Source organism: Gavialis gangeticus, unplaced genomic scaffold (genome assembly GCF_001723915.1).
Source record: "Gavialis gangeticus isolate Ggan-Ray unplaced genomic scaffold, GavGan_comp1, whole genome shotgun sequence".
NCBI lineage: Eukaryota > Metazoa > Chordata > Crocodylia > Gavialidae > Gavialis > Gavialis gangeticus.
Window position 1 is genome coordinate 107,665,541 of NW_017729025.1, and position 13,328 is coordinate 107,678,868.

Consider the following 13,328-nt stretch of genomic DNA (forward strand, 5'->3'; position numbering starts at 1 on the left):
GCCCCAGGGGAGGCAAATCCAGGCCTAGGGTCAGATAGGACCTAGTCAGAGAATTTCTGGAGGGACTGGACATATTTAAATCAGCAGGTACTGATGATCTCCACCTGAGTGCTGAAGGAATTAACAGAGGTCATTGCAGGACCCCTGGCACAGCTTTACAAGCACTCATGGTGCTCTGGCATGAAGTCAGAGGACTGGAAAAGGGTCAATGTGGTTTCCATTTTCAAAAAAGGGAAGAAGGAGGACCCAGGAAACTATAGGCCTGTTAGTCTTACCTCAGTCCTGGGTAAGCTTTTTGAGAGAATTATCCTGGCGCATGTCCACGAGGGGCCAGCAGGGGAGATTATGCTTAGGGGCAACCAACACGGGTTCATTAGAGGCAGATCCTGTCAGACCAACCTGGTGGCCTTCTATGACCAGGTCACAAAATCCTTGGACGCAGATGTCACGGTGGACATAGTCTTTCTGGACTTTAGGAAGGCCTTCCACACTGTTTCTCACCCCATTCTCATGAAAAACTAGGAGACTGTGGCGTTGATATCTACACAGTCAGATGGGTCACTAATTGGTTGGAGGGCTGCACCCAGAGAGTGGTGGTGGATGGGTCTTATTCAACCTGGAGCAATGTGAGCAGTGGGGTTCCACAGGGTTCGGTCCTCGGGCCCGCACTGTTCAACATCTTCATCAGCCACTTAGATGAGGGGGTAAAAACCACCCTGTTCAAATTCGCAGATGACACTAAGATGTGGGGAGAAGTGGGCATGCTAGAAGGGAGGAATAGGCTGCAATCGGACCTGAACAGGTTACAGGGGTGGGCAGATGAGAATAGGATGGGATTCAACACTGACAAGTGAGAGGTGATGCACCTGGGGAGGAAGAATCGGCACCATACCTACAAGCTGGGGAACTCCCTTCTCATCAATGCAGAGACAGAAAAGGGTCTTGGAGTCATTACTGATGCCAGAATGAACATGGGCCAACAGTGTGGTGACACGGTCAGGAAGGCCACCGTACCTTGTCATGCATCCACAGATGCATCTCAAGCAGGTCCAAGGAGGTGATCCTCCCCCTCTATGTGACACTGGTCAGGCCACAGTTGGAGTACTGCATCCAGTTCTAGGTGCTGCACTTCAGGAGGGATGTGTACAACATGGAGAGAGTCCAGAGGAGGGCCACCCACATGAGCAGGGGTAAGCAGGGTAGGCCCTACAAGGAGACACTAAGGGACCTGAACCTGTTCAGCCTCCACAAGAGAAGGCTGAGGATACTATGATACAACATATCAGCTATTATATTAGTTGATGTAGTGGGGGATCTAGTGGCCATTTACAAACTAGTCAGGGGGGACCAGCAGGCATTGGGAGAGTCCCTGTTCCCCCAACCACTACCATGAGTGACAAGAAATAACAGTCACAAGCTGGCAGAGGGTAGATTCAGGCTGGATATCAGGAGGCGCTATTTCACTGTCAGGGCGGCTAGGATCTGGAACCAACTTCCAAGAGAAGTGGTGCTGGCTCCTACCCTGGGGGTCTTTAAAAGGAGGCTGGATGATCACCTTGCTGGAGTCATTTGACCCCAGTACTCTTTCCTGCCATGGCAGGGAGTTGGACTTGATGATTTTCTCAGGTCCCTTCCTACCCTACCAACTATGATCAGCTATTAAATTAAAGATGAAAGTTGCAATGGCAGCTTTGTTTATTGCTTAACTGAATACTGTCAGGCAGAACTTCAAACTAACATGGAGAATTATCTTTCTGAATATAGTCAGCATGTATTAGGTATACTTGAGAACAGCTACAGGACCAGGCTTCTTAGGTGATCAAAATGTGGGAAGGCCTAGTTTGTGAATCCTTAAGTGCTGAGTTACTCAGCCCTGGGCAGTTACAGAATCAGCATATAGACATTAAGGCTGTGTCAGGCTTTGGTTGCTGATTCAATTCGTAGGAGATTCAGCCTGATTTGGCGGCTGAATCTCCAAATCTGAATTGAATCAGGAGACCAATTAGAAGATCTGATTCAATTCAAATCCTCCAAATCAATTTTGAAAAGATTTGGAGATGATTCAGAGTTCCAGAGTTTTCGGCAGTCCCCGCTCACCACCACAGGGAGCTGGACCTGGGCTCCATGTCGGTAAGTACAAAGCGGTGGGGGTTGAAGGAGAATGGAGACAACCATGTGGGGACTGCTGCAAGGCCCCATCCCCTGCCTGCTCCTCTAGCCCCCCTGAGTGCTGTCCGACCCCCACCTGCTCTCCCGGCCTGTCAATGGCTGCTCTGCCTTGCCCCTGTGTCCCAGCACTTAAAAAAAAAAAGCACCCTGCACTCATTGGCTACTGCAGCAGCCAGTAGGCTTCTGGGGGCTCATGGCAAAGCACCCCCCATACATCAAGGGACAGTGGGGAGCAGTGGGGATCTCTGCCCTCCTAGCCCCACAGGAGCCAGTGAGTGCGTGGTTTGGGGGTTTTTTTATGCGCCGGGATGCTGGGGCTAGGCAGGGCAGCCATTGATGAGGGTGAGAGAACAGGTGGGGGTTGGGGCCCATTTGATTTGGATATTCAGCCAATTCAGCAATGGTCAAATCTCCAAACCAGATTTGGCCTAATTGATTTGGGACAGTGATTCAAATCACCAAGTCAAATCACTGTCACTGGAACTGGCTGAATCCAAAGCAAAAACTAGCTACTCTGCACAGGCTAATAGACACCTAGAACATTTTACTAGTGAAAATTTAACCTGTCAGACATCTAAGGTAAGGGTACTGTTGACTAAGCCTGTGTGAAGTGGTTAGAATTCGCTTTGGATTCGGATTCGGCCGATTCAGGGGATAGTGATTCTATTCGGTGATTCAAATCACTGTCGGGATTTGATTTGGCTGAATCTGATTTGGAGATTCGGCAGCAGCTGAATCTCTGAATCAGCCAGGCCAGGCCCATCCCCCACCCCTCTCCCAGCCCAGCAATGGCTGCCCTAGCTTCCAGCACTTGTAAAAAAAGTCTCTGTTCACCGGGTGCTGCCAGGCAGGGGACAATCCCTGCTGCCCCCCACTACCCCACGCTGCATGGGGCACGCTGCATGAGTCCCCCAACTTCCCCATGTGCTCCCCCATCCCCCCCCATGGGTGCCCTTGCTGGGCCAGCTTTCGCCCTGTAAGAAAAAAAAAACCTGAAAAAAACCCCTGGACTCACCACTCCTGCCAGCACGGGGTGATCCCCACTTCCCCCCACTGCCATGCTCCACATGGGGGGCTCTACACGAGTCCCTGAAGTCCCGAGGCTGCATCAGGAGCAGTGAGTCCCAGGACTTTCCTCGTCTTTTTTTTTTCTTAAAGGGCTGGAGCTGGCCCTGGCAAGGGATCTGTGTGGGGGCTAGGGGAGCAAGGGGGGGGTCAGGGGGCTCATGACAGACCCCCCCCATGCAGCGTAGGGCAGTGGGGGAAGCAGGGATTTCTCCCCCTGCCTGGGAGCACCCAGTGAGCACTGGGGCTTTTTTTTAAAGTACCAGGAGCTGGGGCAGGGGGGCAGCCATGGGGGGCCAGGGGAGTGGGCGGAGGTCAGGGGTGGAGCTGGGGGGGATGGGGAAGCAGGGGGGATAGCAGTGGTTCCCCCATGGTCCCCTCCCCTGCCCCTAGTACTTACCAGCTCAGAGTCAGGTGCAGGCCCCTGCTGCAGCCACCAGGGACTGCCCAAATCATAGAAGTTCATCTTTGGCAAAGATTCAGAGAGCTTTAGACCAATTCGGACCTTTTAATTGGTCCCCTGATTCAATTCGGATTCGGAGATTTGGCCACCGAATAGGCCAAATCTCCTCAGAATCAAATCACCACCCGAAGTTTCACACAGCCCTACTGTGGACTGAAGTGGACTGATGTAGGTGTCTAACTTCTTCCTAGGCTGTTCTGTAGATACCTGTTTTTATGGACCTGGGCCTCAGATTCTTTCAGTTTTAGTGTACTGGTTCAAATGCAACCTTGGTAGTGAGATAAGCCATTACTATATGAAAACTTCTTTGCTGGCTGGTTTGGGGGTTTCAAAAATTATCACACTTTTTTCTGGAAATAAGTTACTAGAGAAACAAAATTCTACTTTTCCTTACAAATGAAGGATTCCAAGAACCATGCTAACTTGTATTCATATTACTGCTGCTCCATTATATAGAAAACAAATAGGATCATATTGATTTATATTGTTTTTGTTTGAAAAAATCTTCACAGCAAAGGATTCCAAGTGCAAGTTCCAAGTATGCTTGAAATGTGTTTAAAAACAAATTCCCTAAAGCATCAGCACTTCTCCTTCACCATTATCAAATCACAAGCCATCAGACCAAGATAAAACCCTTAAAACCCTTGTCCCTCAACAGGTTTTACTACCAGAGAAAAATGACACCCTCAATTGCCTCATCTTGCCAACAATGCCTGCAGATTAGAGAGCTTCTGCCTTCAAGCACCTTCACAAGTACAACATTCACTCTCAATTTCAAAGAAATAGCATTTTGAGACTTTTCAGTCCCTACTGAGAAACTCTATAATTTGAACTATGAAGGTAACAGTATTTTGATGTCTCTCACATGGGGGAAAGTCATGATTAAAGTATTTCCATAAGAAAGCACAAGGGTTGGTCTAAAAATGTGGATAAGGCCAAAGTCATATCTAACCAGCTGTCTAAATCAAAAGAACTTGCCATTGAGGACTGAGTGAATGGGTTTTGTATACTATAGAAAAGTAGATATGTATGGACCAAATATTGAAAGTGATTAAAGGGAGTGATAGTCAACTAAAACTGATGGAAGCACTTTGAAAAGCTTTGTAACCCTGAGAGACAACTGTATGATCTCCCTGAATAGCTGATATTCATTTATCCCAGTATCTGTCCTGGTAAGACAAGATCAAAATAAAAGTTTCCACATAAATTCAAAATTATTAAAAAAGAAGACTGTTTCAGAGTTTTAACTGGAAAGGAGATGGAAACTTACATATATTTTAAAATGTAAAACTTGAAAATCAATTGATGATGCATCCAATGAACCTCATTAATTTAAAATCATTCAAGGCTCCTCTCCAGTCTTTCAGTTGCTGCATTCCTGCCTCTTCATTGCCAACACAAAAGAGAGAAAGGACTAATATGCATTTAAATAGTTACTAAGGGAACAATATTGCCTCTGTATGTAACCTTCAGTGGGTACAGCAATGAGATGTTCATGGAATTTATAGCATACCAACACATTTCTACAATTGTGTTGTACATACCTAAATTAAGTTCACCTACAAGGATCCAACAGTGTATGGTTCTTTTGTGTTAATTTAACTTGCTTTTAATCCCCAAAAGAAAGTGTGATACATTCATATTTCTCCCTTCTTTTAAGTTTATAGAGCTATTTCCAAATGCTATGTCTTTTCTCTGCAAAACAATACCTTGGAAAGACATAAAAATGGCCTGGCCCATGTTCACCTATTGCTTGTTTCCAATTAGTGTTAGGGCCTTGTGAATGAAAACTATTTTTACGCAAGTGAATTCTTTATAACATTAACTAAAGAACTGAAACAATATATGGAAATAAAGTTCTTAGCTACTCCAAAGAATTATTCTGAGAGCTATTTGATTTTTCAGTGTTTTGAGATCCTCCAAGTGATGTTTTCTATTATTCTATGTGCACATAGATGTGTTTAATGGGCACATCTACACATGCAATTAGTGTGCCTGAATAAACTCCAGTACCGTTCATGCTGGAGTCAGCTGCTCCCAGATGCAGCACCTTCACATGTGCCCAGGATTCCAGCAGTTAGAGCTGGGGCAGAGTAGCCCCAAGCTGGCTGGGAACTTGGGGAGGTCAGCCCCAGTCCTCAGGTCCAAGCGCTGAGCTGCGAAGGGTTGGCTGGGGCATGAGGGTGATAAAGTGCAGGGCTGGGTGGAAGTCAGCCCCAACACTTTTGCACTTTCATGCCCCAGCCAGCCCCAGCCACCATCTACATGAGCATATCAGCACAGAGTTAATTAATCTGATGCATCCTAATACTGGCATTTGTGTAGACAGTAGGGATGTGCAAAATTTCACCCAGCATTTCATTTTGAAGCTGTTTCGATACGTTTCAAGCTCAAAGCAGAGAAATTGAAATGAAACAACAGCCTTTGAAATAGCTTTGGAATGAAGCAAGGGAACCCAAAACATTTCAAAAGTTTCAAAAGATTTCGAGTTTTGAAGCCAGGCTTGCTGGCTTCAGTTCTGGTCCCATCCAGCAGCACCCACCTCCTGTGTTCTGGCAGGCAGATCAGGGGCTTGCCCGCACCCCTGAGAGGGCTGTGTGGGCTGTGCCAGAGTCCTCCTGGGGATGCAGATGTGCAGTCTGTCTGCCAGATGAGAGAAGCTGGGTGCTGCCACCTGGGACCAGCACCAAGAAGATCACTGCTGCCTCTGGTTCCAGGCAGCAACACTCACTTCTTCTATCTGGCAGGAAGATTGGGTGTTCACTCGCACCCCTGGGAGGGCTGCCAGGGCTGTGTTGGAGTCCTCCCTGGGGTGCAGGCCCCTGATCTGCCTGCCAAATGACAGACTGGCACTGGGCACATCCTGCACTCAGCACTGGGAAGATCGATGCTGCCACTGGCTCCAGGCACCAGCACCCAGCTTCTATCATCTGGCAGGAAGATTGGGGACACCCCCCCCAGGAGGACTTCAGCCCAGCCCCCGCAGCCCTCCAGGGGGTGCGGGTGGGCCTCTGATCTGCCTGCCAGCTGACAGGAGCCGGGTGCTGCCACCTGGGGCCAGCAGAAGCTAGGGTTGTCATGGGTGGGGGGAATCAGGGTGACTGCCCCAGGCCCCGTGCTTTGGAGAGCCACGCAGGGTCAGGCAGAGTAGCCATGGCAATTTTACACTATTGAGCTTTGCATCTGGCCACTTGCTACCCTCCCCCACCCCGCTGTCGATGGCAGCAGCAGCGGCTTCTTTGCATCCAGGGTGCACAGGATTGGGGCAGGGGTGGGGGAGGTCCCCACATGAACTGATTTTCCCCAAGCCCCACACCCTCCTTGGGTGGGGCCTGGGCAAATCAGTTTGTGCAGGGACCTGCCCCCACTATGATCCTGTGCATCCTGGATGCAGCTTCCTTACTACCCCACCACAGCCACTGCATTCAGGGCATGCATCCAGGACAAAGAAGCCATATCCAGGGCACGTGGGATTGGCAAAACTGTTTCAGTGAAACGAAACGGAACAGTGCTTTCAAAACTAAATAAAACTCAAAATGAAACACTGTTCCACTGAAACATCAAAATGGAATTTGAACCAGAACGGCGCTGTTTCGCACACCCCTAGTAGACAAAGATGCTTTACTGCAGAGCTAATCAATCAGCTATGCTGTAAAGCACTTGTGGAGATGTGGCCAATGTGTGTGTGTTACGGTGTCTCACTCTCTTTATACTACTACTACTGTTGGTATCTATTGCTTTTAAAATTCAATATGAATCATTTTAGAATTAACCCATAAGATAAGGTGACACTTATTGGCTGCTTATTACTACTGGTCAGTAAACAAGATTTCCACTAAAAAAAAAAAAATTTAAACATGTTTATGCTCAAAAGCAAAATTCCAGGGGGTGGGGGAGGGAATCCAGTAAAGAAAAATTCTTTCAAAATTTGAGATGTTTTGTTTCAGGAAAAGCAGAACACTGTGGCTTTTTTGGATCCAGAATAGGATCAAGCACCCACCAGACATTTTGATTCAAATTTTAACTATCTTTCAGGGAAGGAGTGCATAGTGAGTTAAACTCTGTGTCTTAGGGAAAAAAATAATAATTCTAAAGACGGCAGATGAAGAAGAAGTAAGTTAGGGGTGCGTGTGTGTCTGTGTTTGGTGGAGGGGAATTCCTTCAGTCCTCCTTGTCGTGCTGCCAGTGCTCTATAAACTAGGAACACTAATGTAGTGCCAAGGCACTGTGATAGGAACTCCCTAGTGTGCCAATGGAAGGGGGAGAACTACAAACGTGTGATAGGAGGACTCGTATATTGAGGGAATATATAATTCTACCCCACTATCGCTAACCCAAGCTGCTCAACCTGTCTTATAGTGTTTCCATAAAACCTACCTCCTTACATGTGCAGATGCTGCTCACACTAACTCACTGTGCTCCTATTTCAAGAAGACAGAACTGGGTATGCCTGAGTCCATGAGCAGCAAGAGAGCAAGTGACTGAACTCCACACACTGCAGTCTTCCAGATCAGCTAATACAGCATTCAGACTGTGGCTGTGGGAGGGATGGAGTGACATAGCTACTTGAAATGGTAGCACTATTTTGAGACTGAGACAATTGCTGTGTTGCAGGATCTTTTTAATCTTGACAAATGGGGTGAGGCAGGCAAGTCTTTTATGAGGGCTGAGGTGAAATAATTGCTGCCTCACACAGTGCTACAGCCACCAAAGGTACTGTGCTGAAAGAGAAAGAATACTTGTAAATGGCTTTCTTGGGAGAATCTTCTCAAAAAGCTGCTGATGCAAAAATAAATTGGTTCTGCTGTCAGTGTCAGACAAGCAAGCATATGCAAGTCCTCTGTCACAAGGGTGGAGACTGAAGTGACTAAACTGAACCAATCACCAACAACGTGCATTCACCCAATCAAAGCAGGCACTGGGCAATACATGACAGAGAAATTTGGAGCAACATAGTGGTCAAGGCAAAGTAAATATGTAAAGCAAAAACTAAAACAAAACTGTGTTTGAATCATTCTTACAGTATTTTCACCAAATAGTTCATTGAAATTGGCACAATTTTACATTGTTGTTCAATTTTACAGTCTTGTTCAATGAAACCCCATTTTTCAGCAAGAAAGCTGTGTTAATTCTCTACCAGTTTACTGTTTATCTTCAAAAATCCTGTTCTAGGACTCCACCTCCAAGGTTGGGAAAGGACTTATGTGTGCATGACAATTCAATGCCTGGTGTCTCTTTGAAAGCATCTGGAAAGCTCAGCACTGAAGTTATGGGTATCATGATTTGCATATCTCTCCAGTAGGAACACATATGTGAAATAAGCTGATGGTCTCCATGCAGAAATTGAGGAAATATGCTGTCGTCAGTACCTCAGCAAACTCTGTGCCATTGCATTAGGCCATGTCAACTTAAATGGTAATGACTTCAAATTGCTAACAATGTGGATGTGTCATAGAGGTTGGATCTATGACCACAATACAAATAAAAGGTACAGCAACAGCAATGAATCATACTGCAGACTTCTTTAAAACACTGCAGTTTGTTTCCCTGTATTTACTTCTCTTCTTACTGCTTCCCTAGCATAATGGCTAGGAGTTGATTTTCGAACGCAGAGAGGGACCGCACATCATTAAATCAAACATTAATCAAAAGAAGAATTACAACTTCAACCAGTGACTGATTTGTTATCTTCTCATCCAAAAAGATAAAGATTGTGGGCCATGAAGATTATGCCAGGCGCAGATACATCATATGCCATTGTGTCAACACTACCACAAGTTAGCTATGCAGCAAGGTGCCAGCGTGATTATGCAAATAGTGGCACTATTGGCTTATCAGTCAAAAACACTGCCAGAATGCCTGGGAGACATATTTCAATGAAGGGAGATATACTCTATCTCAGCGCAGCTGACATAAATAATTTATGATCAATCAATTTATGGAACCTGCTAACAGCAGAAAGATGTAGAGAGATGAAGATGGATCTCTTGTCTCGGTTCTCCCCATTGTTTTTCCTCCCTTTTTGATCCCAGTCACTCTACTGCTGAGAACAACATAAAGAGGACAGTCCTGCCCAATGCATGTGAATGATGTTTCATGTAAATGTATAGGTAGAAAACAGTGAACAGGAACAGGAAGTGTAGAGTTGCCCAATCCTGAAATAATGGGAACAGTGTTGAGTCACTATTAAGTTACACCCCATTATGTACTAGGAGCCAGGCCTTTGCCTGGAATGTATTACTAAATGCTTCATTAGCATAGCACATGGTTTTTGCAACAAAATTCAAAATACTTAAAATATGTATCCACAGCTCTCCATTGAAATATCTATATTAACACACATGGAAAATATTCATCTTTCCATCAACAATGGACCATTTTCAGTAGAAACAGAGTAATTTTTTAGCTCCACAAACTAAATATTAGCTGAAAAGGGTGTGTGGCAGCTATGACTTTCAACCCAGAAGCAGGAAAATGGATAGATTTAACTGCTAGAGCCTTTCAAGTGCTTTAGCAAATTACATTGTTAGGGTCTGATCTTAAAATCTATCAGACAGAAAATTAGTTCAGGCACTGATTTCTGTAGGAGCAGGACTGGGTTTCCAATTAGGAACCCAGACCAATGTACACAGGTGTAGAAGTTACGATAATAAATGTGCCCTCATGGGCACTGCTTTACTATAAGCTGATTGTCATACAATCAACATCGTTCTAACCAGAAAAAATTGTTTTAGCATGAGTATGGGTAAATTCATCAGTGTTGACTGGTGATCTTAATCATGATTAGGTACTGTGAGAGAGGGGCACCCATCCTGAGCTAATTCCAGTCACAGTTTTCACCCCTGAATGGATCTTATTTGCACTAATGAATTTACCGATCAGAGAAATCCTCTGTTTGGGTAAACCCAATATTCGAGGGCACTGACAGCTAGATTTACAGAGTCTTAGGCACTACAATGCTCAGTATTGTTAAGCTATGCATTCAAACAATGCCTGCAGAGAGATCCTTGGAACTAGGTGTCTAGGGATAGGATCCTTGGAGGCCAGCAAGTTGAGCCAGGAGCTATGTAAGTTAGCCTGCAGGACATGTCAAAGACTTAAAACTCTGGCCTCATTCCAGCCCAGAATTAGATACCTATCTCAACTTGAAATTCCTGGTCTTAGGTTCTTGTTTATCGTTAGATGCCTAAGCCAGGTCACCTATATTCACAAAACGAACAGAAAAAGCCAATTATATTTAATATGCCTGTGATTAGGGCGCACACCTGGGAAGATCCGTTTTCAGATCTGCAATTCTCTCTGACTTGAAGCAAGGTCTTAAATCCACATATCCCACATCCCTGGACAAAGCCCTATCCCCAGGCTGGAGCAGCAGTGGTTTTTTTTTTAATCTTTTTTCATTCTCTGGCCCAGTGTATAATTATTTATACAAAGTAGAATAATTCCAACAAGACAAGACTGAGAGAGGCTCATACATAATACCCGGTAGCTTACTGGACTCAGTGCTCTTGAGATAAATGAATGACTTGGCTCTTAATCCCTGTTCCTCACCACTCAGGGTGAGAATTTCAAGATAAATTATCTAGATGAGTTTCCAAACTACAGCATTACTAAATGTAAGGGCACATGCATTCTAATGAGGTCTGTGCGAAACAGCACCATTTTGTTTCAACTTGTGTTTCACCATCTCAAAGGGACAGTGTTTCATTTTGTCATTATGTTTTGTTTTGAAGCAGTGTTCCATTTCATTTCATCAAAACTGTTCTTTCTGTTTTGACGTTTTGCCCATAGGCTATAATGGGGAATCATGAAAATGCCTATAACTTTGTCATTTCTTGCCTGATTCAGATGAAAATTGCAGAAATGGCAGCCCCTTCTGAGAACATGAAGCCTACCACACTTCAAGGAGATGGGTGCAGGGGGTTTTGGGAAACTGCACCTCAAACTGCAAAAAGCAAAACTCGTGTCATGTGCTGGCAGCGGCTGCCTCCTGTCATCCCGCACACAGATCTGGGGACCCACACCCCCAGGAAGGCTGTGGAGATGTGCTGGACTCCTCCCAGGGGTGGAGAACCCCAGACCTGTGCTCAGGATCACAGGAGGCTACTGCCTGGGACTGGTGCTGGGCATAGCCCATGCCCAGCATCAGGAAGACTGGTGCTGCTGCTGGCTCCAGGCAGCAGCGGCAGCCCCCTGTCATCCCGCACACAGATCTGAGGGTCTGCACCCCTAGGAGAAGTCTGGCAGTGCTGGGAGAGCAGGTTGAGCTCTGTGGGGATGACAAAGCCACTCAGAGCACAGCCCTGGCTCTCCCCACCTCCCACCACCAGGCAGCACTCCAAGCAGCTCTGCCAGCCCCATGGAGCTCTGCCCGGAGGTGGGAGGCAGCGGGAGAGGCAGTGGCGGAGCCACTCAGAGCACAGCCCTGGCAAGCAGAGCCTGGTATCAGGAGGCTCTGCAACCCCATGGAGCTGAGCCTGGTGGTGGGAGGCGAGGAAGAGCCACTAGCCAGGGCTGCACTCCAAGTGGCTTCAACAGTGGCTCTCCCACTGCCTCCCACCACCAGGCTCAGCTCCATCAGCCTGGTGGAGCCACTCAGAGCACAGCCCTGGCTCTCCCCCAGCTCCCACCACTAGGCTGCTTTGAAATTCAAAACTTTTTAACTGTTTGAGTGCACTCATTTTGTTTCCAAGCCTTTTGTTTCATTTAGATTTTGCTGTTTCGACCTCAAAACACGTCAAAACAGCTTTGAAATGAAACACCAGTCAAAATTTCGTACAGCTGTAATGCTAATACAGTCTAAACTGTTCTGTCTATTATGGAAGACCTCATATTGTTGTCTTCTCTGAAAATGTCTACCAGATTGAGTTCTGTAATCAGGGGAGATGGAAAAGACCTTGTCTGAGGTTCTGATAAGGCTACCTCAGGATTTGGTTGATTTTTTTCATGCCCTCAGGCAAAAATTTAGACACTGAATAAATGTAGGTGATTACAGAGCTAAGAAAGCAACTGATCAGGGATACCAAGGAGCCTGCTGCTAATGTTGAATTTACACACCTAGAGCACTTGTAAACGTGACATCATTAACATGTACATATAACATGTACACATAATGTTACTTTGTGGCTTAATGATGTCACACTGTACACATCCAAGAGTTTTGGAGGTTTAAAATGACTTTTCATCATTGCAAACTAAACTACATCCCAATGTACTTTAGTTAGCAGTGATGTGTTGCAGCTGTCAGCTGGCCCCGTGGCTGCAACAGATACAAGCAGGCTCTACAAAAAAGAAGGATTGGGTCCCTTGCCACTTCTGCCGATCCCCCTTTTTTTCCCCCTTTTGGTGGAGCCTGCCCACCTCTCCTGTGTCTGGGAGGAGCAAGCTGCCAGCAGACCAAGTGGCCCCTGACCTATGGTGGCTCCCAGTCCTTCCCTTCCTAGTGACAGCACTCCCAAGGGCTGCCTGGGTGGGCTGCTAGTGTGCAAGGTGCTACCCCAGCTTGGAGGCAGCACCCACCCAATCCAACTCTTCCTGAACCCCAAGCTGTCTGGGGCAGCACTCATCCCATTGGCAGCCCACCCAGCTGGCCTTGTGGGGTGCTGCCACCATGAAGGGAAGGACCAGCCCC